Source organism: Parus major, chromosome 4 (assembly GCF_001522545.3).
Source record: "Parus major isolate Abel chromosome 4, Parus_major1.1, whole genome shotgun sequence".
NCBI classification, from domain to species: domain Eukaryota; kingdom Metazoa; phylum Chordata; class Aves; order Passeriformes; family Paridae; genus Parus; species Parus major.
In genome coordinates this window covers 7,361,190-7,388,208 of record NC_031771.1, presented here as the reverse complement: position 1 = coordinate 7,388,208, position 27,019 = coordinate 7,361,190, and the positions used below count along the sequence as shown (strand labels likewise).

The 27,019-nt window shown below is 38.3% G+C and overlaps 1 long non-coding RNA gene across 1 annotated transcript; it reads right to left on the bottom strand.

Moving 5' to 3' along the window:
* Positions 1–571: 571 nt before the first annotated feature.
* On the bottom strand, positions 572–27,019 carry LOC117244313. The gene is made up of 5 exons (XR_004497139.1): positions 26,651–27,019; positions 23,326–24,512; positions 22,819–22,922; positions 18,574–18,750; positions 572–735 (listed from the first exon to the last, which is right to left on the bottom strand). It is a non-coding gene; the product is annotated as an uncharacterized LOC117244313 (long non-coding RNA).

Below are 27,019 nucleotides of genomic sequence, written 5' to 3'. Positions count from 1 at the left end.
ACCTTTATTTATTTATTCAAAAAACAACTTCTGCCTTATAGATAAGAGTCTGAAGATAGGCCAAGAACATATTAATTGAATATTTTACAGTCTTGTTTAACTGACTGCGTTTCTCAGAGACACTCTTGTTAGGTTCCTAAGAGGAACCTAACAATTTCCTTTCATGGGAGGATAAGCGTGTTTCCCAAACTCTTTAGTAACTTGATCCCTTTCTACACTGGAATTCCCCTGTGTCCCCTAGCAGGAATCACCCGCAATTCCCAGCTGATGACAGCCTAGAAGGCGGGATATTTGTGAACTACAGCTTGAAAAAACCTCTGGAGTTTAAAGAGGAACCTATCCATGCTTAAGCTTGGAGATGTAGGGCTGGTGTCCTGACACCCTGTTATGCTTGTGGGCTACAGCAGCTCCTGGCAGAAAGCAAAGGAGACATGGAAGATGGAAAGGAAGATGGAGACAGAGCAGGTGTTTCAGGAAAGAAACCAAACCCCATTTAATCTGCTCTGCTCCTAATGTAGCAGAGCATTCAAAGCAACCTACAAGCATCTGATTACATAATTACCATTGCATGCATTTATCCTTCAGTGCCTTCGTAGTCTTTTCCAGCAACATGGATGTGAAACTGGGGTGTGACCAATCCAGAAAGCTCAGACATAAAACATGTGAAGTGTATGCCCAGAACCTGAAGTTTAATCATGAGTAGCCCTAAGTTGTTTAGGGCAGTAAAATGAAACCCTTGTAAAATAAAAAAAGATCGAAGAGGTTAACATAGTCCTTCCACGTAATTACTATAATCTCTTACTATTTGTGCACAATTCATATTCATATTTAATACAGTTAAAAATAATTAGTTTACCCATAAAACATCTACGTAAACTAGGTACCAGGAAAACTTTTTTTTATTATTTCACAAATTTGGTGGCCTGAGAAAGACAATATATTGTGGTTTGTTTCTGATAAAGTGATATCCAAGTGACCCTATTCCACTCCAATGGGAAGTGAAACAATTTTGATTTATAATTATTTAAATTCACAGAATTTCATTTGAAATGCTTTTGAATTCCCACTCTGGCTGTGCACAGACATTATTTTGTCAGTACGGTAAGCTTTTAATTACTGTATTTCCCAAAATAAATGCATCACTCATCAGCAACTAAACAACTAAAACAACAACCAATCTGAATCTAACCTTTTATAATAAAGTAATAAAATATTATCCAGATTAAGAATGACCTTGTTTTCTTAGGTAGGTCACAATAACCTTCACTGCTTTGTTTTTTGTTTGTTTTTTGTTGTTTTGGGGCTTTTTGTTTTGTTTTCTTTCTGACCTGACTTGGAACTCTTTTGCTAAAGGAAATGTATCTGCCTTGATCAGATGAGGATTTGGCAGCAAACTCTGCAATACTATGGTCTGTTATATCAGATGACACCAGGGCTTAAAACTTTTCACATTCCTTTAGTTACACATTGTAGCAGAGCTCTGCACAACTTCTCACACCTGAATTCTAAAAAAGCCTTGGATTTGTTTTCTGCCTGATGCTGAACAAGCACAAAAACTGGCACTTTGTTTTGTGGAATGAACTCAGTTTTTTTCAGAGTAGAAAAAAATTACCCTGGCTTACTTCCATCACTGATGCATGTGTTACAATAAAATTCACTTTCTTGAGAGGTGCCCATAGTCCCCATAAAATGCAGGAAATTCAGGCATTTAAACCAGCAAGCTTAACAGACTGACACCTAGGCTACCAGTTAGAGATGCCCAAAAAAAAGGAGAAGATTTAATATATCCCCCCAGCACCAGTTAGGGTCCTACCCTTATTCAGGATTCTTAGCTACTGGCTCTCCTCTAGAACAGCTATGTCCCATCAGTCCCTCCTCATAAAAACAAAACAAAACAAAACACAAAAAAACCCCAAAAACAAAACAAAACAAAACAAAACAAACCCCAAAAATACCCAAGACACAAAATTGGGACTGTTTCCCAAACTGCAATACTTAGCAGCTTTGCTTTTGTAGGGGTAAGGGTTTGTTTGAATTCTTACTCTGGATAAATTGAAGCCTTGATTTTTTCTCTTCCAGGGTTGATGTGAGTTACCTGTTTCTCAGAATACACAATCAATGTTTTCTCCCTTTGGCTCCAAATATAGAGAACTAGAGATTCAGACCCTCAGCTCCAGGAAAAAGCCCTGACTAACATGTTCTGGGGAAACACATAGAGAAACTTGAGACTTTTTGTTCCTATTGCTCTTTTGCATCAATGAATCCAGACCCAGTTGCCATTAAAAAAACCAAAACTACACAAACAAAACAAACAAAATGCAAAAATCCCCACCCATAAACCCACAGACCTTCATGTAGTATTTCCAAGATTCCTTAATCTAGGACTATGACATAATTTCAAGCTGGTTTTATGAACATTCTTTATAAATAAATTATTTCATTTCTGACAAAAATACAGACTTGAGAAGGTTGTTTTATCTTTTTTAAGAATGGAAAGACTTGCTTGTCAGACTCAGTAAGATTTTAAAATGCTAATCCACTCTTGGAACATATAGCTGACACTGACAGAATGTTTTATGATGTGATCTCTCGCGCCTACTTCCAGCTAAAATTAATAAAGTCCTCACCTCCCCTTTGGCCTCCAGATCTTATTCCAGCAGGAAATCACACCTTAAAGTAACTGATCCTGCCAAATACTTCATCACTTTCCACTAAGAGGGAAAGTGGAAGGCATGTTCCATCATAGATCTTCCCAAATGTGTTGAAGTGAAAGAGGAAAAAAATGAGATGTGTTCCTCTTGTTCATCTACACCTGTATGTTCTATTGTTATGATGAATACCCTTTATCTTTAGATAATACACATGTAAGAAGTTGGTCTGCTCTGAAGCTTTTAAGAGTTTCTTGTTACATGTTCCTGTATTACTGCAGCCAAATTCCATTAAGACCTATGTTTTAAAATATCTTCCTAATATATATGATGAAATAGTTTGCACAGTTACATTTTTGGGCCTTGCTGCTCAGTACAGTACAGTGCACAGTGAATTTCTTTGAAAAGCACCTAATTCCAGAAATATTAACATAATTATTATGGTGGGTTTTAAAAGGAATTTAGTGGAGGGGGGAAAAAAAAGCCCAATTGCAGAAAGATTTTACAACAGATGAGTAAAAGCTGTTGAGGGCTCTCTTCTCATCAGACCAGACCCAGTGAGAGGACTGTGTCCAATGCCATGTGGAAATGCTAATTTCCATCATGATATGACAATGCAATCACGTGCTCAGTCAAAGTTTTGCATTATCTGGAAAGCGATATCAAACCTGTATTTTGTAGGGGGGTTTTTTTTCCCCCCTTTTTCAACCAGTAACATTTCCCGGATATTACTAATTTCTTATTCTACTCTGTGAGTTATTATTCTAGATTTCCAAAGGGAAAGGAGTGGTATTTTTCTCTACAGAAACAGGGTTGCTCTAAGAAAACACCTGCATTTAGAGTAAGAAATTTTACAGAGCTATGAGATATTGCCCAGGGTGCAAGTGGAAATATTAAGAGTTATATCCCATCCGTGACTGAAACGAATGTATTTTAAATTTCTGTTTCACTTTTGCACATATGGAATATGTTAAATATAATTCCCAATGCCTGTAAACTTCCTTAAAGCCTGAGATAAATTTACTGTTAGAAGAAGGAGCTGTATAGTCACACAGAAGTCATTACTTTTAGTCCTATTCCACATTTTAGCCTGAAATCTACTAAGCATTTTTGATACCACCACAGAGTATCTGACATGAAGAAAGCATCTCCAACTGTAATCCCATAACCTCTAATTTACTTCCATGCACACCTGAAAATCATAGCTGAATCATAGTACACAAATTTTTGCCATATATATTTCAGTAACAATATTAGAAAATAGTTTTACAGAACTTTGTGAAGGATAGGAAAAGATGGGGGCACAGAATAATCACATCCTCCCAATGACAGTTGTCTTTAGCTAATTTTTCAGATTTGAAATCCTACATTACAGGATTTTGATAGATTACTGGGTTATTTCAAATAAGTATTGGCAGAGAAGATACAATTTAGCTGTGTCACAAAGGTAATTCTGCCTGGAAGGTCTTCATTGTTTCAATAGATTCCCCTCACACTGAAATGTCAGAGGTTTTGACTGGCTTTTGATCCAAGCAGACATTTAGTTTTTGGCCTAGACCTTCAACCTCTCAAATAAATGACACTGTTTACATGTTTAAAGTGCCTTCAGACTGACTACAGGAAATATGCAACATCCTTCAATGTGATCACAACTGATTTCTTAGGATTAATATGAGACACAATGTAAAAAAGAAATATTTCTATAGAAATAAAGTTATTATTTGCTGTGACTGAATTTAAGCCTGATAGCTTTGGCTCATACACAGGACATGCTGTTATTTTGTCTTTTTCATTCAGACCACAACTCTTCCTGGTGTGACTCAGAAGCAAATGAAGTTGGGCATTGTCACATTGATCCTGCCTACAGGTTTCAGAGTAATCTGCAGTGCAATTTGCAAAATATACAATTTTTTATTACTGAAGCCTATGGATAGTTCTTCAAGAACAATTTTGTTTGGTTTTTTTTCTGACTGTCATTGACTGAGATTATTCCTCCTTGGTTGTCACTGATTTTACAGAACTCTGATATCCTTCTTTAAAATTATCTTCTGTTGCATTGCCATGAAAAAAGATTATCTTATTATTCTTTAGCATATAATATATACTCATTATCTTCCTAATTTTCCTGCTTAAATCTGTAATGTACTGACATTTGTTCTGTTTTTATACTTCAGTTTCTATACCAACAGTATTTTAAAGTCTAAGATTGTTCTTTTTAATATCCAATTACAACAGCCTTAGAGCCAGGAACTGAAGTACTTTCTATTTAATAGGTTCAGAATCCCTGTTTGAGTTTCATCCATGAAACACAATTGAATGCATGTGTTTGTAGCCATGACAGAGCAAGACATCCAGTAAATTTTTAGCGATCACTTTAGTGTCTAAGTTCTCTATTAAATACCATGGGCTTTCTCTTGCTCTTTATAAAGGAGCCTTGCTTCACAGGGTATGGAAAACAGCAAACCCAAGCAGGACACTGAATTCATCTCAGGGCTCTGCTGACATCAGAAACCACTCAATCTTTGCTCAAGAGACTCTTCATGTATTTATAACCCTGTCATTTACAGTTTCTTTCCATTTACTCTCTGCATGGGTGACCTACCAAATGTATGCACAGCAGCCAATATGCATCCCTTATATGCTGACTGCAAGCTGCCTGATGTTAGTACCCACACTCCCATCAGGCTTGAAAATATCCTGGGCAAAAATATTTACCATGGAGAAAAATGAGAGGAACTGCCTTTTAAATACTATCCACAGAAACAAAACTATTGGAAAGTGAGTCTGACAAGATACAAGCAAGATTTCAACAATGAGAAGAACATTTGGGGTTTGCACAAACACTGCTGGCTTTCTTAATTAATTTATTTCCCGCACTTACAAAAAAGAGAATAATTTTCTAATCTTATCTATAGAAGAATCCATTAGTATTCATTTTGAATAAAATTTTGGTTTTAAATGGATTTGACAGAACAGTTTCTCTTAATACTTGTTCAGAAGCAAGCTAGGCCTTAGAGCAGGAATAAATTAAATACCACTGGACCTTTTTTGTACTCTGTTAGGAATAAGATTTTTCTAGATTGTTCACTATATTAAAACACTCTTTAGTTAAAATAATCCCACTCCCGTTTCATTGCAGCCAGCCCTTCTGCTTCAAAGCTAGTTTAGCATCTTTGGTTTCTGCTCCTACCCTCTTTGACACAAAGTTGCCCACAATAAAGACTATTAAAGGGTATCCAAAAGTCCTCCAGCTGTCTTAAGAGATAAATTCAAGGGAAGGCAAGGAGCCAGCAGCTGCAGGACCATACAGGAGCAAGCCTCCAAAATGAAATAATTAGGAATCAGTTTATAACTGTGTTATGCTGTTTCTTTAGTCTGTACTTCATTCACCAACAGATGGACTGTAAATATTCAAGAAACAAAATTTTCAAAACTGACTTCTAACCTCATAACCAAATAGTAACTGGACAAACCTCTGTGAAAATACAATTGAAACGTATCTCTGGATTTAAGCATAGGGAATATGGAACATAATGTCATAAACCCTGAAAAGACTTTTTAAAAATTATTTTAGAATTTGAAAAACCCAGTTTTGCAATGACATTTGACAATCCTTATTAAATTGGCCCCTATTATGCACAGGAGAAGATTTAAAAGATTAAAACTGCTTGATTTAGAAAAAGATGAAAAAAACATGTACTCAGAAATATAAATATCATATTTTATTTTTATTCATAAGGCAAGAACACATGCACAATCATAATTATGACGGACTAACATAAAGCCCGTAAACTTTATTCTGACCTGTAAACTCAATTCTGTGACCATTATTTTCTCTGAAAAGCTTCTAATTTTGTTTATTCCTTCCTTCTTCATTGTTCCACTTTGAAGTAAATATACATACAATAGTGAAGTCTTTCCATTCAGCAAGATTAATGAGAAATATGCCAAAAGTGGAAATTTTAATAATTAATTTGTGCTCATTCTAGAAAAAGAGGTTGCCTATAAACCCCAGAAAACTGCTTCTCCTTTTTTGCAGTTGTTATGAAAGGGCAAAATTGAGGTAGGGAATGGATCTCATGACTTCTGGAACTGCTGGAGACTTTGAAAGAGAAACTAGAACAGCGCAGATTCCATAAGATTTCCATACTTATGTCTCTATAACAATCTGAGGTCAGGATTAAGGGTGTACTACAAAACCTGCTAAATTGTAAGATAAACCCATAGGCTTAGTAAATTTTATGAAGTCTTATAGGAAGAGTTTGATATGCAGGCGCTTATCAATCTTGTTTTGTGTAGCTAAGAAAATGTGGCTGACTTGAAAATCATTTTCTAAATCTGTAAATTTCACAGTTCTATTTATTTGCAACCTCCCCACTGAAGGGGTTTATTGATCAGCCACATCACAGAACATGGTAAAAATACAGGCCCTGCATTAACAGAAGAATACTGCAGTATTCTTATTGTTAATAGTATTGTTGTTCTTATACTGCAGTACTAATATTCCTCAGAAAGAATGGAAGTTGTCAGAGTACAAGAGTGGGCTCTGCTACAGCCTCAAGAAAAGCTGTAATACCTCTTGAGTTCCCTTCCCATCTCCAGTAAAGAGCTCAGAACAAATCAAAAATACATCATGTTTATTCCTTGTCTTCTACAGGAAAATATTTCCCTGTATATTTAATGGAGCAAATACAACCAAAACAATATACTGGACACCTCTGGAAAGATTTGTAGCTGTTGTAATGTAATGTACTAAGAAGCAGAGTATTTTTGGTTCTGGTAAATGAGATAGTTATAATTTACTGCTGAACAATAGAAACCCAACAGTGGCAAATGCCAATAAAATAAAATAACCAACTGATACTCTGGTTGTAAGAAAGAAGAGGACAAAGGCAGTATTATGACAGTTTTTGAGGCCTGACCAAGCACAAGTATTAAAGTATTAAAATAAACACCCAGCTCTAAGGAAACCTATGTTATGCTCCAACTAGAAATATGCTGAGAGTCAGAGCTTATAGAGAAAGGAAAAGAAGCAGCTCATTCAGTAATTCTGTGCTACTCAGCCCTTTACAGAGGAAAGTGAATCCCTAAGATATCAGCCAACTATGTAAAGTAGGAACTATGCAAAATCTGCTGCAGTGGGGTCCAGAGATGAGTTGAATGCTTTCTGCATTCATTTTCTGCAGACACCTTATTTTAAACTCAAAGTCCCATGGAGCCTAAATAGGACTCTGTTTTCAGGTCTGGGAAGCACTTAGATTACCAAATAAGGTATAAATTTATGGTGGCCCTAGATAAAAACAAACAAAAAATAAATCCAAACCTGAAAGCAGAGTTTCTGTAGCAGAAAAGATTGAGTTGCATTATATCCTCAAAACTTTGACATTCTCTACTTCTATAGTAATCATTGCAGCAGGAAAGAATTGTGATATTCTAACTTTAAACTCTATTACTAAAACCAGACCTCTTGTTGAAGAGAAGCTGCTAGAGTTTACAACCACAGCAACTTCAGCAGTGGCAATTTTAGAATGAAAATGATGAAGATCTGAAGTGTGCAAATCCCTGGGAAGGATTTTAAAGGCAACAACTGTTGTACCACAGCATGCACTAGTTATTAAATGGCGATTTCACCATGCACAAATAATCTTGGAGACACTTCTGAAACTTTCTAGGGTAAAATTTATTTATGTAGATAGAAAAAATAAAGCATCTAATTTTTTTTAAAAAAGATAGATTTAGGCTGGTGTTACAAAAGTCATTCTCTATTTATGCTTCCCCAGCCTGCGCACTAACTGAAGCAGGGCACCCCTAGGCAAATTATAGGCTATCATGTAATTGTACATTGTATCATAATGTATTCACTCTAGAAGGCAAAATTAAAGATACATTTACTTTCATGGGAAGAAAAAAGCCAGTAATGATGGTGAACATTTTAGAAGCCTATGTTTGCTAAGAACAGAGAATTAAAAGGCTTTTAGCAAATGGACTTTTTCTAACTGGTAAAAGTATTCCATTGACATTCTCCGCACTTACAACCCCAACAGTGGTAGCAATAATGGAAGTGATGTTAGAATTAGGGTTCAAGGCACTGAGGCTCAAATTGCTGCCATCATCAAGGGGAAATGCTGCAGCTTATCACAGATTCTCAATCAATCAGCTGGCCTAATTTAGTCTGATGACCCATCAAGGCTGGACACTGGACTTAAGCAAGATTTTCTGGAAACAGTTTGTGTATAAATTCTTAATATGACTTCTGGAACACACTGTTCAGATCTTGTCCTCTTTACATTCAGATTTTTAATTACTTTTTGTAGTACCTTATGCCATTTGACAAAAAAACATGTTTAATAATCAAAAGGTGTAACTTCATGGAGGTTTGCTATAGCATAAACCCAAAAATGAGATCTAAGAGGACAACTCACAAGAGCTAGTATTCACAATGTCCTCAGCTGTCTCAGGTTCACAATGAAAATAAACAAAAAATTTTCACCCAGCAGGTTTCTGTTCCTCGTTCTAGTATGTAATTAATTTAAATAATTAATAAATAATCATGAACTTTTATATTTTTCCTGTTGCTGGAATAACAAATCAACTCCCAGTATTATTCAAAGGATAATTTACAGGCATGTATCCACCTATCAGCAAAGGCCAGGAGTATTTCAATTCTACATTTCAGTTCATATTTATTTCCAGTAATAACATTAACTATGCTTCTTAATAAACTGAATTGTACAAAATTAACATGTACCCTTAAAAATATGCAATTCCCTTGTGCAGCCACTGGATGGACTTACGGAACCAGTGAAACCTTTTGACTGCAGAGAAGATGCACAATTAAGTGAGCAACTGGCAAGGAATTTCCCTTCCTTGAAGGCCAGGAGAAGCTTTCTGCAAAAGAGGATTTGAGCCTAAAAGGCAAGGTACAAGCAGGAATTTTAGCTTCTCCTTTTCAATCGAGTACTTGCCTTTCAAAACATTTAGTTTAAGAACAACTAAGTTGTTGAAATGAACCAGAATGATAGGAAAATTGGTTTGTAGAGCATACAGATCAGTTCCAAATGTGATTGTTCGGCATTAAATTTTACCATAAAAGCACTAAAAATTGTACTGAAAAGAAGCTGGGTTTTTTGATAGCTAAGTTTACAAACAGAAGCAGATCATAGTTATTTAGAGTACTCCTTATTTTTTAAAATTTATGCTACTTTAAAATGTTCATGTTCTTTAAGAATAAAATAGAACAGTATTTGCTTAAGCTCCCATACCATTTTCTGGAATAGGAACCTGCTACTCTGCATGTAAGTGTAAAACAATCCCTGCATCAAGAGTATGGTCATCCATGAATATAAAAACTTTATTTCCTTTTTTATTGCTGTGTCAAAATTACTCCTGAGTATTTTGTGTGTATTACATTTAACTATATTACAATTAATTTAATGCACTTTTCTAGACCAGTTACAATTTCAGTGCATACAACAGTGATAAAATACAAATGTGATTCCATTCACTGTGTTCTTCTGTTGTGCAGGTAAGAGCAGTAGAGGTATCAGTTGTAGCAGGAAAATTCAGTAAATTCAACTCCAAGGCAGCAAATAGGGTTGCTGTGGGGAGAACTAAGTGAAGCTGGGGAATGAAAGTATAGAACTCAGGAGATGAAGAGCTGTTGCATAAATCTGCCCATACCTGCAGTTCTCAATCTGTGGCCAGTGACAATGACAAGCATGGCCCCTCCACTCCTCCTCTGCAGACACACTCAGTTACAGGATGTAAAAGGGGATCATGTGGTTTTGTCATTTTGCCTGTCTGCCCTCACCCTATTCTGTCCCAAGCAATTTACAGTGGCACCAAACCTAACTCTGAATGCCTGGAGTTATTTTGTCTTTGTGTTGTGAAGGTCATATGCAAAGCCTGTGTAGTGAGTGAATGTCCTCTGACTCTTTCTTTAATTGCATGGGATAGTCTTACTGGGTACCTATTATAGCCAGGATGAATGACAGACAGTGAGAAAAAAGCATGGGCAAGGAAGGCTGGGTCAGGTTCAGTGCTGCTGTCTATTGCTTTCAGCCCTCTTCTGGAACAAGGCATGAAAGGAGACTGCAGACATTTGTCAACTAACAACCCCTTCCCAGCCTAACTCGTCTCTTCACTGTATGTAACAGCAACTTTGTGGATAATAAAACACCTGCAGAAAAATCTCTCTGGATCTCACTGGTATGCTTTTTACCATATTCTTTAAATTCCTGTTATTTTTTAGAAAAGCAAACAAAGCCACTCACAGGGTCCAAAAAACTAACTGAGCAGCCACATTTAATTTATGCATGCACTTTAACACCATTCTAAGTTAGGAGCTGATATCCACGGATTAATTGCCTACAATGATCACACAAATCATGGAACAGGATGGAATGACACCTCTCATACTTACAATAATCATGGTGCCCATCACTGGACACAAAATGCATGCAGTGTGTCCCTGGCATGCCAGGACTCCTGAATGCCATATGCTGTCCTGACCTCAGACAGGGGAATGCCATCTGGCATAAAAGCCCCACAGTTGGCACTGCAGACTGCAGGCTCCAGGATCCTCTCTCTCCCACCCCACTTCTCACCCTATCCCTCTTGACAATTACAGAAACAGCAATCTTGCAGGAATGAAGTCAGGCTACCAGAATATTGAATGCCTGAGTCAGATACTTGGAATGGGGCTGGAAACTCCAGAGCTGCCTGATATATATCATTGCCTAAAAGCAAAATTGTGACAAATCAGGTTCTTCTGTACCACACAGTAGGCAATGAGATCTCTTTTCTCCCTACTACAGTGTCATGTCACAGGTGTGCACTTCCCTGCTAAAATCTTCCCAGGAAACATCATACCTCAGCCAGGAATGCTTTCCCCTGAGAAGCCCCTGAGCATAACTTGCTATTCTTGGCTTGTTCTGACCTCCTTTAATTTCTTGACCTTGTTCTGGAACTAGGTGCTGGTCCACTTTTAACCACACCAGACCAAACCAAGCAGCAATCTTACCATACCAGTGTTGATTTGGAAAGCCTTTGCTAAGCTACTGCCCTGGGAATCTTCCACTCTACAGAGATTAGGTCACAGACTTCCTTCCAGGGTAGGTGGCACCAGGAGCTGCCAGCTCCAAGTTAGGACAGTAAAATAGGTGGGGCAACATTCGAATGTGACACAGGGAGATGTAGACAGAGCCTATGGAATTAGTGGTATCACTAATCTAACCACCTACATAAGCAAATCAAGTGAATCATCTGCCTTACTGGTCTATCAAGCCTCTGGCACACACATGATACTGTGTATATAATGGGGGACTGGTTCACATGAATTAGATTTTTAAAGTGCTTCTAAATTACATGTTACAATTCAAGTTGCTTAGAGACACAAGCTCAGTTTGGGAGTGGTCCTCCTTCAGACAGAAAATCTCAGCAATTTCTTATTCTGCATGAACCACTGAATACCAAACTGTTTATTCCTATGAATAGGTTATTTCTCTAAAATTCTAAAACCAAAGAATTGCAGAATAATCTCATTATTCTACTGCTGTGACAATTTTTTCAATCTACTCTGGTTAAGAAATATGAAGTAAATATCTATATCTATAATGCTGCTTTTATGTGGAGTTCTGTCAGGCAATTAGCTGTTAGGCTCACAAATGACAAAGCTGATGCAAAGCTCTGAATTTTTTACTGACAGATTGTCTGGTAAATTGGTTTATTTGTGTTGGATGCACCACTAAAATCGTTCAAATTAGTACCAAATCAGTTCCTGTTACTGTACACCTGAAAGTGTAACAGCAAATCTGTCCTGTTATAGCCAAATGACAAATACCAGGAGAACTGTTGCCAAGGCTGCCTGGTTTTTCTGTGCTGAGGCCTGTGGATTCCCACCTGTTCTGTGCAATGCCACTGCGTATATTAAGTCACAGCACAGACTAAGCACAGCTTGGAACACTGCAAGTGTGGACGACATATGACATTCAACATGAATTCCCCTCACTTAATTAACATTTTGTGCTTTCTTTGACACATCAAAGAATTTAGTAGCACATTCTTAAAATTTAGAGATTTGGCTTTGATTTCTCTTTGGCCATTTGTGCATGCCATTCTGAGGAAGTAACAAGATAATAGTGCTCACAGTGCACAACCCCGACAGTTGAAATGTCTAAACCTCATGCCAAATTATTTTTTTAAAATCCAGAGTCCTTACATACATTCATGCTGATAGGTGTTTCTTATCTCCTGACGTTTCAGATTAGCTTTTTAAAGGTACAAAGACTGCCAGGATATGTTTCCATGTGCTCTGTAACACATTTCTACACAGCTCAGACTTTAATTTCTGATACCAAACAAACACAGAGCCTTTTCTCTTGAAAGTGACTCCTTGTCCTATGTCCCTGCCATCCATGCCTTTGATCCTCACTGCTTTACAATGAGGTATGTCTTTTTATGAATTGGTTCTTCATTTAAACTCATTAAAATCAGATGTGGAAGTGTGCTACACAGTGTATTTCCCCTTAGAAATGTCAGTCTTGAAGTGCATGCTAATGTGCAGGTTGCATACCATAAATCCACCCTCATTAGCCAGCCAATCCAACCCTAATAAGGGAATGGATTCCTTGAAAAGGAGTGGACAGGACAATGCAAGGTACTAATTTCATGTACCAATATGCATTGGTATGTAACAATATGTATTCTAATTTCATGTACCAGGATGCATTTATTTTTCCACCATTCAAAGCCTCTGGGTGAGCTCAGAGCTAATGATGACTCTAAAATCGGTGGAATGGTCTTTAAAAGTACATTTGAGACAAATATTGATGGAAATGGAGGCCACAATTACATAGGGAAAATGTACATTCAAGTGTACAGTAATTAAAGAGGAATAGAGTGGTTTAGCATAAATTGTAAAACTCAGTACTAAGAGAACAGAGAAGTGTACTGTGACCTTTTTTTGTAAGATGCTGTTCTTGCATTAAGTGAATTCTAAATATAGCAGCATTCTGTAGCCAGACTACTTAGATAAACTGGAGTGGCAATGCTATTTCATCTAAAAATAGAGAAACACTTCTCCCTCAAAATACCTAGAGCCTGTACCTGTGGTCTCACAGGCAGCTGAAGGCAATCTGTTTGCACAGTCATGGAAAGCAGCTGTTCTGCCCTGTCCTCCATCTCTCTTTGTAAGGATCTGCTCATGGTGATAACGCTCCAATTTAAAAAATGGTCTTAAGCCTTGGTCAGAGGCAGGGAATTTGGCCTAATTTCTTCCTTGGCCAAGTTCAGTTAAACATAAACCTCTCTGAGGTATGCTCTGATCATCAGGCTATCATTTTGCTCTTGGATGAGGGCTGGAGCAAAGGGAAGCAAAGGCATTGGTAGTACTTGAAGGTGTGCTACTTGAAGAATTCCAAGCTCATTGGGCATGATGGAAAGCATGACACTAATCCTTTAATGCAAAAAGAAACAAAGAAGGAACTCATCGTCATGACATGATGCCAAACTGCAGGTATGGGAAACACAGTTCTAGAGATGAACAAGGGGAAAAAAAAGATTTAGCTTTCTCACATGTCAGTTGCTAATTACTGTCAATTAAAATCAAAACAAAAACCTCAACCCAAACCGAGATTTGTCCTCTAAAATTTTAAAAGTATGATTTGGGTTTTTTTCACAAATGCAGGTGGAACCTGCATATTTATTATTAATTTAATTTGCCTTATCAAGTATTATATTATTAATTTAATTTCCTTCACATTTACTTTATCAACTCTGCCGTTCCTATTGCAAGGTAGCACCAGTATAGAAGCCCCAATTTCCATCTCTGCAAAGTTATGTGAATTATGATAACAATGACAGGTATTTCTAAAATGTAGCTTATATTGTTGTCCACACAAATTGGATTCATTACCCAGTGTGCAACAAGCCAATAATCACACTTGAAAGAGATGATTATTTATTTCAGAGTTCCACAAGCCTGGGTGCTCAGTGGTATTCCACAAATGAAGCATACCAGCTACTAAAACTTTTTTACAATTTACTCTTTTTAGCAAACAAGGGGATTAGTGTTCATTGCCTACAAGTTACATAGTTCTCGCATTAATAAGTATTGTATCTTCAATTGGTTAATGATTCCCTCACTTCTAATGCTAATTAGTCTGTATGCTCAGTCTTTCTTTTGGGTCAGTGTGTTTCTTGGATTGGTGGTCTATGAGTTGGTGGCCACATATCTACCCCTTCCAGAACTACCTTTGACCCTGCGGGAGCTGATTAGTTGGAGCAATTTCTCAGCTGGCTTTATTAACTTCTTCCTTATCTTGGGAGTTCTGCCAAACATCCTCGTAGCCCCTAAATTCTGCATTCTTTGTGTCCTCTATGAGTGGTACATCCTTATTGCCAAGCTTGGTTAACCTCCTGCTAAGTCTGAGATCATTGAAGCATGTCCAGCTCTAAACCTTAACAAGGCAATTCTACACAGGTATTTTGTCTTTCTAACAGCTGGCCATCACTTAGATCTTGTTAGTTGTCACCTGCTTCACAGGTTAAACCTCCTTTCTTGCTGTTTAGGCTTGACAGTATACAAAGATCAAACATATAAGAACACTCTTAAGAAAATTTTATATAGTCCACATTTTGCAACAATCAGCTGTCAGACTTTTTGCAAAGGTACAGACATTGCCGTTCCTATTTTTGGGATCCTCTTCCCTGAATTTACAAAAGAGCAATGAGGCTACAGAGCAATTTCTACTTTTTTCCCTTCCTTTGGGCTGCAATGATTGCCTTTCACTTTCAAGATGCTTCCAATTGTTAATACCAAGGGAAAGAGAATTGCTGTTATAAAGACTGTAAACAAGGAGACTGCTTAAAACCCTGTGCCATAGGCCTTCTGACATCTTTCCAGAGATATCATGCACAGCCTCAAAAACAGTCAAAAATTCATCCTCAGCCTCAAAAGCAGTCAAAGCCACCTGAAGACTCTTTCAAATTGGACTGCCCTGTTAAACCAGTACCACTGCTGCTCTTCACTGGAGAGCTTTTTCATGAGTTGACATTCAGTCACCTGAATTTCCAGTTCAAAGAGCTGCCACATCCCCTCTCCGCCCCCTGCCCCAACCACAGGAACTCTCACACCAAGGCAGAACATCTCACTTAGATGAACTCCCAAGTGCAAATCAATAGAGAGGATACAGAAGGAAAAAGGAATTATTAGCCACAAACTCAGCTGATCTTCAGCCAGACAATCATAAACTCCCCATTCTAGCTGAAGTCACAGAGCTTTGTTTTCTTTTTTCTGGATCATGAGGAGCAGTTGCAATATATTATTTCTAATCCACTTTCAGGACAAGGAGTAGGAAGGTATTTAAACAGGGAGACAAGGCTGCATCAGCTGCTCTTTGAAGCTGGCTATAAAAAAGGAGTTGCAGCTGCCATAATAGGGTAACACTTGTATTCCTACCTGTAAAATGTCTGGAATTCAGTCTGATTTGAACTTTGCAGAATGTCTGCATATGTGGGTCAGTTCACAAGGCAGGACACTGCAAGTTGTTTGCTGTATCTGAAAGATGTATTACTTAGGTCAAAGAGGAAGAAATAGAATGTTCAAGGTGGCCAGGTAGCTGCTGGTGGCTGGGAAGTCCTGGCTGAGAGGGTATTAGTGACACTGCAGCATCTCAGAACACAAGGAAGTGTTTTCTAAAATAATCTGTTTTAGCTGGGCAGTGGGAAGGAAAGGAAACTGTTTGATTTTCAATCCACTGCTCTTGCAAGGATCTCATTCTGCCTGTTCACTTTTAACTGTGATCTACTTCAGAGTAGAGAAAGAGTAAATATAATCAGCTATAGATGGGACTCCTGCAGTTCAGAAACCTGCTATTGCCTGCAGCACAGCTAAAGGCATAGAAAATTTAGCTGAGATGTGAGATTTTATGATTGCATTAGCAAATATCAAAGTGCCACTGAAGACACACACTACATAAATGGGCTGGAATGGAACTATTCACAGCTGATTGCAAGAGCAGCAGAGAGAAGGAGCACAGGTAGAAATTACAGCAAACGCAGCTCTACTGATGCATGGAGGGCTGTAGTCTTGCCAGGCCAGCAGGTGATTATTCCCCTTCCCCATCCCATTTTGTACAGAGGGAGAAACAGATCATAGGTACCCACGATGGTGTATCTCCAGCTGGGCTTCTTTAAATTCAAACTACATCTCATAGCACAATCAGAACTCCTGATTTTTCATAGGCAAGAATAATTTTTAAATGTTCTTGCACTGAACAATGCTTTTACAAAAAAATATAATTTTTTTTAATTAAATCAAAGAAGACTATGAAAGGCTGCCATAATGAAGCATTTAATCTAAGAACTCTAGTTGTGCTTCATTTTCCAAGATTAATTATCAAAAACTTCTAGGATCCCGCTAGAAGAAACAGAACTTTTTTTTTTTTTTCTAATACTAGATCAATTTTTCTTTTTTAATAATTATTTTCCTTTAAAGAAGAGTGGGGTTTTTTCTCTTTTTCTGATATGTGCAGCCTTTAATTAGTCTGTTAGACAAAAGCAGTATTAGCTAGACTCTGCCACAATTACCCACATTTGGTAGCTAATTACTCCTTGAATAGTCTTAAGGCTACCAGCAATTTTAGTACAATTGGCAGCCTGGGGCCCCCAGGAGCTGTTCCAGCAGCCAAGAATAGCTGGAACAAGGGGGCGGGCCAGCCGTGACCCTTTCTCCTCAGCCACAACCTAACATATCTACTGTGCCAAAGGCAAGAGTAACACAGAAATGAAAATATTCCCAAGTGGATAAATGTGCTCTCTTTATAGCCTTTTTAAACTAATGGAGTGGCATAAAGGGACTACGGGGAAATAGAAAATAGGACCTTTTAAATGCTAAAGCATTGGCAGGACTGCTAATGATTTTTCAATTTTGCAATGTTCCATTAAAACAACAGTACTAAACACTTATATGGGATCAAATTCTGACACGAGACTTTTATACTAGTGCAATTTTATTCACTGATGCCTCATATTGCAACAATTTACATCACTGCAATATGGGTGTCAAGACAATAAAAAATGCTGACTTGATTTAGTAACATTTCATATGCATTTTCCACAGGTAGAAATTACTTCACAAGGGACACAGCAATGTCTGTGATTTCAGTAAAATTATTCCTGCTGTACACTTGTGTGACATCAGTGGAAGACTAAAATTAACATAAAAATTTAAATGAAGACCTCAGTTTTAAATACACTGTTAATTCAGATTCTATTCCACAACTGCGAAGAGCATTGCTCTGCAGATTCAGCAGCACTGTGCTTGTAAAGAGCCAGGAATTCCTTTTTAAAACACTTCACAAATTCACGAGGCATCCCTTTCCACTACATTCTTCAAATTTAACCTTTAGCTTACCACTGTTGATGAGCAAATTGTTATGAGTAGATGGATGTGGCAGCATTGCAGAGGCTGACTGTAAGATGGACACAACAGCAATAGCTCAGCTGAGCTGTCAGCAGCAAAATCACAAAGCTGTAGGTTTGGAGAGACATTGTCTTTGGCAGCAGGACTGACTTAAGGTACTTCCAACAAATTCTCCTTCCTTGCTGCCTGTCCTGTTTTCTCAAGGGCCATATGACTTTTAGCAATACAACTGTCTGTAAGGCCACCCTGTCAATCAGGCCCAGGGAATTTCACAGGTATTAGAGAAAAATTCTAATAAAAAAAGCATTTTAACCTGAATCAGTCTCATGATTCAGTTCCCAAACATGAGCACATACAGCTGTGTTGGCACAGCTGAAAGGGTTTCAGGAATAAGCAGCTGGCAGTTGAGGTGGGTCCTGGCAATGCCTGGAAATGGGCTGCTGCTGGCAAAAGTGTTCATGGAACAATACATTCACTGTTGTCTATCTTGGCACTACTTACCTGCATGTGCACTGGCTGGTTACAGGGCTACGGTCCATAACTTTAAGTACTGTCAATAATCTGAGGCAGCAGTAATCCTTTACCAGTGTTTGTGAGGGACTTCGCCTGCCATTCAGGGACCAGAGCAGGGGTTGGAGAAACAGCAGTGCTCTTAGCACCTGACTGTAAATCATCAGCCTAAGGCAAAACAAAAGTAAGACATATCAAATTCAGGTTCCACTGAAGTGCAAACCTTGACCCTCCTGAATACCCTTAGCAAAAGGTGCTCCTCAGCTCAGCTGCTCGGTGGGAGTTATACTAAGACCTTGTCCAAAGCACTGTACAAAATCCTCTCTGTTTTAAATTCCAGGATTCTCCAGCAAACTCTATTGTGTCCTGACTGGAGATTTCCTGCCTCCATGAACATCAAAGTCCAAGACCAGAAGAACAGACAAGTGCAGCAGATTCTGAAGAGATAAAATTACTTCCTGAAATGGTTTTATTCATAGATTGGATAGTAGGACAGATGGATTGTAGGACACACAGAACAGCTACTGTGGAAAAAAAAAAATAAAAATAAAGACAGTCCAAAACTGGAAGAGGTTGTCCAAAGGTGTCTTTTGACTCTCCATCCTTCAGAACTCTGCAGGACAAAGCCCCAGTTAAATCTGATCTCAAATGGCCCTGCTCTGGTCTGAGATTGACCAAGTGACCTCCAGGATCCCTTCAAATTAAATTATTCTGCAATTCTGTCACCAAGGAGTGCCATATGAATGACTGATGAGGCTCTAAGGACTTCCTCTCAGGAACAATCCCAAAAAACAGTCAAAAAAAGCAAAACCTCAGTCTATCCTTTTTATCACTTATCCATTTCCTCAAGCTCTTAAGGTCACCAAAAAAAAACCAACTTATCTTTAATTCCCCACTAAACTATGACAGCTGAGCTGTCATAATTTGATAACACTGGTGATTTGGAGAAGCTCAGTGTTTAGAAGCAATACCAGAAAGGTTAAGAATTCTGTTCAATTTCAGTTTTAGTAGTAGCAAAGGTTTTGATCTTGGGTCTTGAGCCTCTTTCCTGGTAGTGGAGATGACACGTCTTTTCCCACCTCTTTGTCCTGGGATGACTTTATGATACTGGTATCCCAAATCATCTGGTTTATGTCGTATATTAAGTTCTGCACCTTTAAGACTGGCTTTGAGAGCAAGAGAGGGGGAAGAAGAAGCTGCAGTTAGTGTTAAAGAAAAACATCACTCCCACACATCCCGCTCCTGGACTGTGGTGTCTGCAGCACGGACAGACAGCGGGACAGAGCTTCTCTCTGGCTTTTAGTTAGTTTTAGCTAGCTGAGGCAGAGGAGTTCCCTGGACCTTTGTTATTTCCCTTTTTTCCTGGATCTGTTCAAACCTGCTCTGGACTGAACACCCAGCCAAACCCCGGGAGCTCACACCTGTGGCCCACCGGGGCCTGGGCCTCGGCACTTTCCAGCACCGAAAGGACTGATAAGGACCTGAGTGAGCTGAGCTACACCACATGAAAAGGACTTTTCTTCCTAGATTTTCTATCCCATTGAACAGCAAGAGGTTTTATTATTTAATATTATTCAATTTCTGTTAAATAAACAGCTTTTTCCACTTCTCTCCAAGGAATTTTTTTTTCCTTTCCCACACCAGTTCTGGGGAAGGGGTCATTTGAATTTTTTTTCCTTCCCTGGGGAAACCCCCATTTGGAGTTTTTCTCACAAATTTGCACTAAACTAGGACACTCTTATTTCAAATGCTTTGGAAATTAAGAGAATGCCCATAGCTCTGACACTGTTAATAGTTGCATCAGGGCAGTAAGGGAAATATCAGCTTTTTTGTAGCACAGGAAATGTTCTCACTCTTTCTTAGTATCTAAGAGTACAGAGCTTATGGGGAGCCTTGACATCAGGGAAGCTTAAGTGCAATTCAAAAACACTGGGAAGGATAAGGATAGGTAAAAGACCTTAACTTGTCTTTCCAAAAAAAAAAAAAAGTAAAATCGATACTTATTTATAATAACAATATTATTATTATTTTTTGTAAGGCTAGAAGATCTTAAGAGACCCACCCAGGAAATCAGAATATGGTTTTGCCTTGCATTAGAGCCTTTCCAAGCACTTTTCGTTTGGGAGAATTTCTTTTCTATCATCTGAGAGCAAAGCCTAAGTTAGGTGTGTCATTATCGTTGCTGTGAAATGAGATCTAAGCACACTGGGAGTTAACAGCACAGCAATTATAATAATAGTATTTAATTATAAATTGTGTAAAATGCTTCTGTGCATTTTACTTCACTAGTGCAATGTGAGAGCTATGGGGTTTTTAGTGATTTGTAGCTAAAAAAAGGCTAATTAGACCTATACAAAACCTGTACACATGACATATTAAGAGCACCAAATAAAGCAGGAATTAAAATAAATACTATGTGTACACAACATCATATTTACACGACTATCTTACAATGGTAAGAAAAATGGCCCTTAATAAATTCTTCTACAATGCAGTTTACAGCCAGAGTATTTCTTTGACAGAAGACCAGACAGCAACAGAGATGTTGGGAGGAAGGGAAACAGGAAGGTGGAGGAGCACAGGGTTACATCCATTCCTGAGAAATCAAGTTTCTGCATACCAAAAAATCCCTTGGTATACTCCTCAGTCACATGCATCACTAACTATTCTCTCCCATATTGTCCTTGTCCAAAATCAAAGACTAAACTGTCAGTGTCTTTTTAAAATATCCTGTATATTTTGAATTCTGATAAAGGTGTGAGTTTTCCTTTTGGATACCTTCACATCTTTTGGTCTAATGCGATGTTGCCCCAGGGCTCATGACCAAGCTCAATGCACAAATGGCCTCAAAAAGTTTGAATTCTTGTCCTCCCTGTACTTTTGCCTTTTCTATGCAAAGAGCAAGAAGACTTAGGAGTTCAGCATAGCATTTATGGGAAGGGCACAGAAGAGGCAGAGGAAAATTCTGACTCCTACAGTGTGATGTTACACAAATTTGCCATTATTTTACAAGAAAATGCACCAGGAGAAATCACATGCATGGGTTTTCGTTTTTTTTCCATGACTCTGAGTCCCACCTGGTTTACCCCAAATTAACAGGCCCTATCATTCAAGGAGATTGGATCCTCTTGGAGTATCTGGGTGAGCCATACTCAATAATCTTCAGCAGTTCCTTTATTTTAGGATTTGTGGTGAGTCCTGAGACTTGAGCATCCACAGCAGCCTGTCTGTGTGCCTCTATAAGGCCTGCTGCTCAGCAGCTGGATCCATTCCATCCCAAGTGCACTGGAATCACAAACAGCACAGCAGGTGTTTCTCTTGCAGGTAGAAGTCAAATATATAAATCACTTTTTGGGTTAAGTATCCTCATATGCAGCAAACTGCTTTGTATCATCAGACCTTAATTTGGTGTATTTCATCAACTATCACCTGGAAGTGTTTTCTGTTGATGAGCTTTTTGTAAAATTCAACCTGAAAGGGTGTTTTAAGTTCCTGTATATCTTTAGTACTTGCATATACTGTAAAGTGATTGCAGGTAAAAGAGCACTGCTGGTGTAGATTACATTGGTATGGTCTGGAGTCCTAGCTTGTGTCTGGAGTGAGTGATGTGAGCACTTTGTAGGAGTTAAATAGCAGTGCACTGCCAGGAGCCCAGGTTATTCCTCCACAGGAAACTGGGTTAAAAGTACCAATCTCCCAGTACAATCTGGTCCCATTTGGAGAACAAACACAAGAGGTAATAGCAATAGAAGTAGTAGTAATAGAAGAATGCTGAAGATGCCTCAGTTGCACCAAGACTGATTTTGGAAAGTTCACCAAAATCTGTGCAGGGAGGTAAAATGGCTCTTCAACTTCTAAAAGATAACTTCTGCACTCTCCCACAGTGCTATCTTAGTAGAACAACAACTCTACAAACTCAGACCTGCATAATAGGAATTCTTGTTTAATTGGCATGTGCAATGTTTGCATTAGATGGGCATGATATTTATTGATTACTGATTCAAATTTTTAGGGGTCTTGTACCTGTAAAATTTTATTAGCATCACTCTCTCAGTTAGGAGGGCATTTTTATTAACACTGTTATACCAGCACCATTGGTATAGATGTGGTCATACCAGAAGAAATCTGATATCCAGCCTCCAGTGCATGATTTTCAAGTGTTCTTGTGTGCAAGATGAGCACATCTACTTCAGGTAATCTTTTCCTACTGGTATGGAGGTACAGGTATTCTCTTACCTCAAGTTTGTCAGGGATAATACTCCTTTCAGTTTATTCCAAGCTGCCATCATATCCTTTTGCCAGGTCTGCTCCAAGTTCCCAGATCCATTTGTTTTAAGAGACTGTATAGTTTGGAGGCAAAAAAAAAAACCGGTGGCAGTGCCAGCTGTGATAATCCCTGCTGTTCTTCAGTTAAATCAGTTCCATAGGCTGGTCTAGCAAGCACCCAAAAAACTGCTGTTCCAGCCCAGTAAAAGCTGCAGTACAGGTGCAGGCAGAAATAGGCAGCCAAGGGAGCCTGAACACTGCTAAGCAGAGCTGTCATTTAATGTTGCATTGCAGTCAGTCACCATCCCTGACCAAAGACTGACACTGGTGCAGTGATAAAAGTAAGTTAATAACTGCTTAAGTAAATTAGTTAATAATCCAGTGACATTTAAATGAAAATTAACAAAATGCCTACAAAAGTCAAACAGGACCTCAGTCAATTTTATATCCAAATTGGTAAAATCTGCATACACTTACTGATGGATTTGGCCCTCCAGCTTAGGAGATCTCAAAAATCATCGGGTTGACACTTTATGTTCTGGTTTGCTATCTTCACTTCCCACAACTATTGTCATGACAGTTCTGCTTAAGGATGAAATGCCAAGGATCCATAATATGACACATCAGCTACATATTTAAAAGACCAAACATGGTGAGACACACAAAATCAAATCCCTTTTCTTTGATAATATGGATCCAAACTCAACCAAATAATTTCCAGAATTATGTTTCTAACTATCACTATGACTCTTTTTTTCCCACCTCATTATTTACATTTACACATGAGTACACTCAAGATTTCTATACAAATCATATTCTGGAACGTTTCTGTACTTGCCTAAGGTGTAAAATATCATGTGAATTTGTGATTTTCCCCTTCTTTCCCTCTGAGGAAAAAATTGTCAGTCTATTTACAGCTAATCAGGTATAGACATGCTTTGACTTGAAACAGATTTTTCTAAAGTCTGTGCAGTATTTACAGCATATTAGGGTGGTAGGCTATCATTCTGTGTTATTCTAAATAGTTTGAAGAAATAATTTTGTCCCAGGAGAGGTCCTATCAGATGAGATACTGTCTGTTTGTACCATTCTAACTTTGTGCTGGATCAGGTATAATTTATCCAGCTCAATTGACAGAAAGCTGGCATAAACCCTGAATAAACAATGTAACATATGCTGGGGCTCATTTGGTAAAAATGCAGTCGTGTGCTCACACCAATATAGATCAAATTTCAACTGCCAGGAAATCCCACATTCACAAATTTTATATGGCTTACTGCAGAACCACAGCATTACACTGCTTCATTTTATTCTACATATTAACTGAGTTTTAATTACTTTATGATGGGCACAAATAAAGAATACAGATATTTGAAAAGATATTTGAACTCTCCCTGAAAAATACTTTGTGGAATGAGTCTACTATAGCATAATGATCCTTCAAGTAGGGAAAAACGATCTCCAGAGAGTGCCAATGTCCCTCTCATGGTGTACATTATTTTGTACCTTTATGGTCCGTAAAGAAATAACCTCACACAAGGCAAAGCAGGCTGTAACATCCCTCTGCAATGAAGAAGTTGGACTAGGAGTATATTTGCACCACTGGAGACAAACTCATTTGTACTTTTGGGCTATGTTTCACTTCTTTGCAGCCATTAACAGCACTGGAATAGAGGAAACAGGTTACTCTGACTTCCAACAGCTCATAGTCCTTCACAGGCTTTATGCTGTCTGAGCTCTCCTATGCACCTCTGCAAACCTGAATCCCTTTTCAGCACAAATTACTACAAGTACCTGGTTGCTGCTACCACTGCAGGAAAAGTTTAGGCTCTGAGATTACTTCTTCAAGTCTGCATCAAAGACAGAATTTAACAGCAAAGTTCCCAAATCGTTACCTGTGTTAAAGACAACCTCTCTGACTCTCTCTAGACTCTTTCTGGCTAATGTCCATCCAGCTTCCAAATCTAACAATCTGATTGTTAAATTATAATACTGCATTGCTTCTTTGGAACATGGATTTCTCACTCAGTTTCAGCATAGTCCTGGTCATTACTCAAAATCAAAAGGAAGGCGTAAGGGGTACAGAGATAACAGAAGGATATACACACACTAAGCCTGCTTTTCCAAGGTCTTGTGTTTTATTTAGTCACACACAGACCTGCTAGGTGAGTGCAGAACACAGGACAAGGCCTCCTATTTTAATTTCTTAGTATTATTTACTTACTTGCAAAAAGGTTTTAATAACCAATTATTTGCAAGGTCTCTAGTGTACCTCAGTTGTGAATTAGAAACTCTGAATCTAGCCTCAGATATTCTCAGACTGATGTGTACAGTCAAGAAAATACAACAAAACACAAAAATTATGTTCTTCTTTCCAGTTGTCCTTCAAATCTTAAAATACTTAATGTATTCATTATATCCACAATAATTACACTCCTCTCATCACAGGATCTAGATAACTCCCAAAAGGATATGGTTGTCTCTTCTCAAATAAGGCTTGTCTACATCAACTACCATAGGGAGTACTCCCCTCTAGAAAGAGTTGGGCCTAACTTTTCCTCCCAAAATTTTTAATGCTAGAAGAAATGTAAGTCCCGTTCTGAATGCCTTGAGGAATTTGGTCACACCAATGTCAAAACTACTATTTTCCAATGTCAAGCACTGAAAGGACAAACTGGAACCTTGTTCAGAACCAGTGGCATTGCTTGCAGTAGATTAGCAGTTGTTAACATACTTGGGTCAACCTCATCTGCCTTCTCCTGACATTATTTTAGAAGCAAGTCCCAGACGACGTGGGACCTGCAGAGAAAATTCAGCTATTGTTCTCAGCCACTGCTGAAACAGAACATGGGTTTGGCAGGCAGGACAACACTTCCTTTTATGCTATCAACAGTTTACACTTGTTTGTAGCCTACTTCATTTTCCACCTTCATTGAGAAACTGAAAGTGAGGACTCTGGCAAGGTCTGGATCCTGAAAACTTTTTGCTAGGAGTAGGTTTGAGCTGACTCACATTTTAGGAAGCATCCATGCTTTTGAAAAGAAATCAGGAAGACTAAAATTAGAAAGACTATGTCTATTCAGATGAGGCCATTTTAGGGAGCAGTTTATTGCTGATATATAGGGTGGTTTGGTGCTAGCAAACTGATTTGGAACCACCATGCCTGTATGTTATGAGGCTTTATAGAGGCCTGTGGTGGTCATTCTTTAACAAGCTTTAGGTTAGGCCATAAATTTCAGCTTTATAGTGCCAGAATCATTGTAAGGTTTCCATAGGGTTGATTGCTTTTTTAGATGACACGTCAAATTAAACATAAATCTTGGTGTGTGCTTTTCTGTGAGCACAGGATGCTTTTATAGCTGATGTTACAGACTGGTTGCTTTACTCATCTTCAAAAATTCTGAAAATGGCATAATGGCCATTTCTTTATGATTAAGTGAACAAAAAATATCTAAAAAACTTCATTAATATTAAAAACATATAAAAGGACATGTTTAAGAGCAAGGCCATCAAGCCTTCTGTCAGCTAAAAAAACCCTGGTTTTAACTACCTCGTTGAGTTTGGCAGACCAAAGCTAAAGTGAAATTTGTGAAAATAAACTCTATAAATGCACTGTCATAACTTTTATGTTCTACACTATACAAGTTACTGCTCAGGAACCTTGTAATTAGTATTTACAGAATTTGTATCTGCACATAAACTTTAGATGCTAGAAACTCTTTGTTGCCCTTCTAGCAAGTGCCTTCTTCCCTCATTTTTAATCATGCCATTGTCAGTTTCTTTTCCTTTGTTCCCGTTGTACCTGCTGCAAGTTTGGATTTTGGTGTTCCTCTCGTGCATCTCCACAGCAATGTCACCAGGAATGAGATGCAGTTCCTTGCTACCTGTAGCAGTGACTTAGCTCAGCCTCCTTACTGGCCCTTCCATTCTCTGAGTACCTTCAAAATTGAAGAAAGAGGATTGTTGATGTGAGATTACAAAGAAAAATGTTGTCAGGCTTCTCTCTGATAAAGGCCTCTGTTTTCAAACTATAACACAAAGGCTGTGCAAAAAAAATGCGGTGTTGTGTTCCAGTACAGGAATGTCTTCAGCCAGTGAAAAGGTGCTGTCGACTCTGGTGACAGTAGCATGTACCAGAGAATGTGAGTCTTAATAACAGAAATTAACCAGC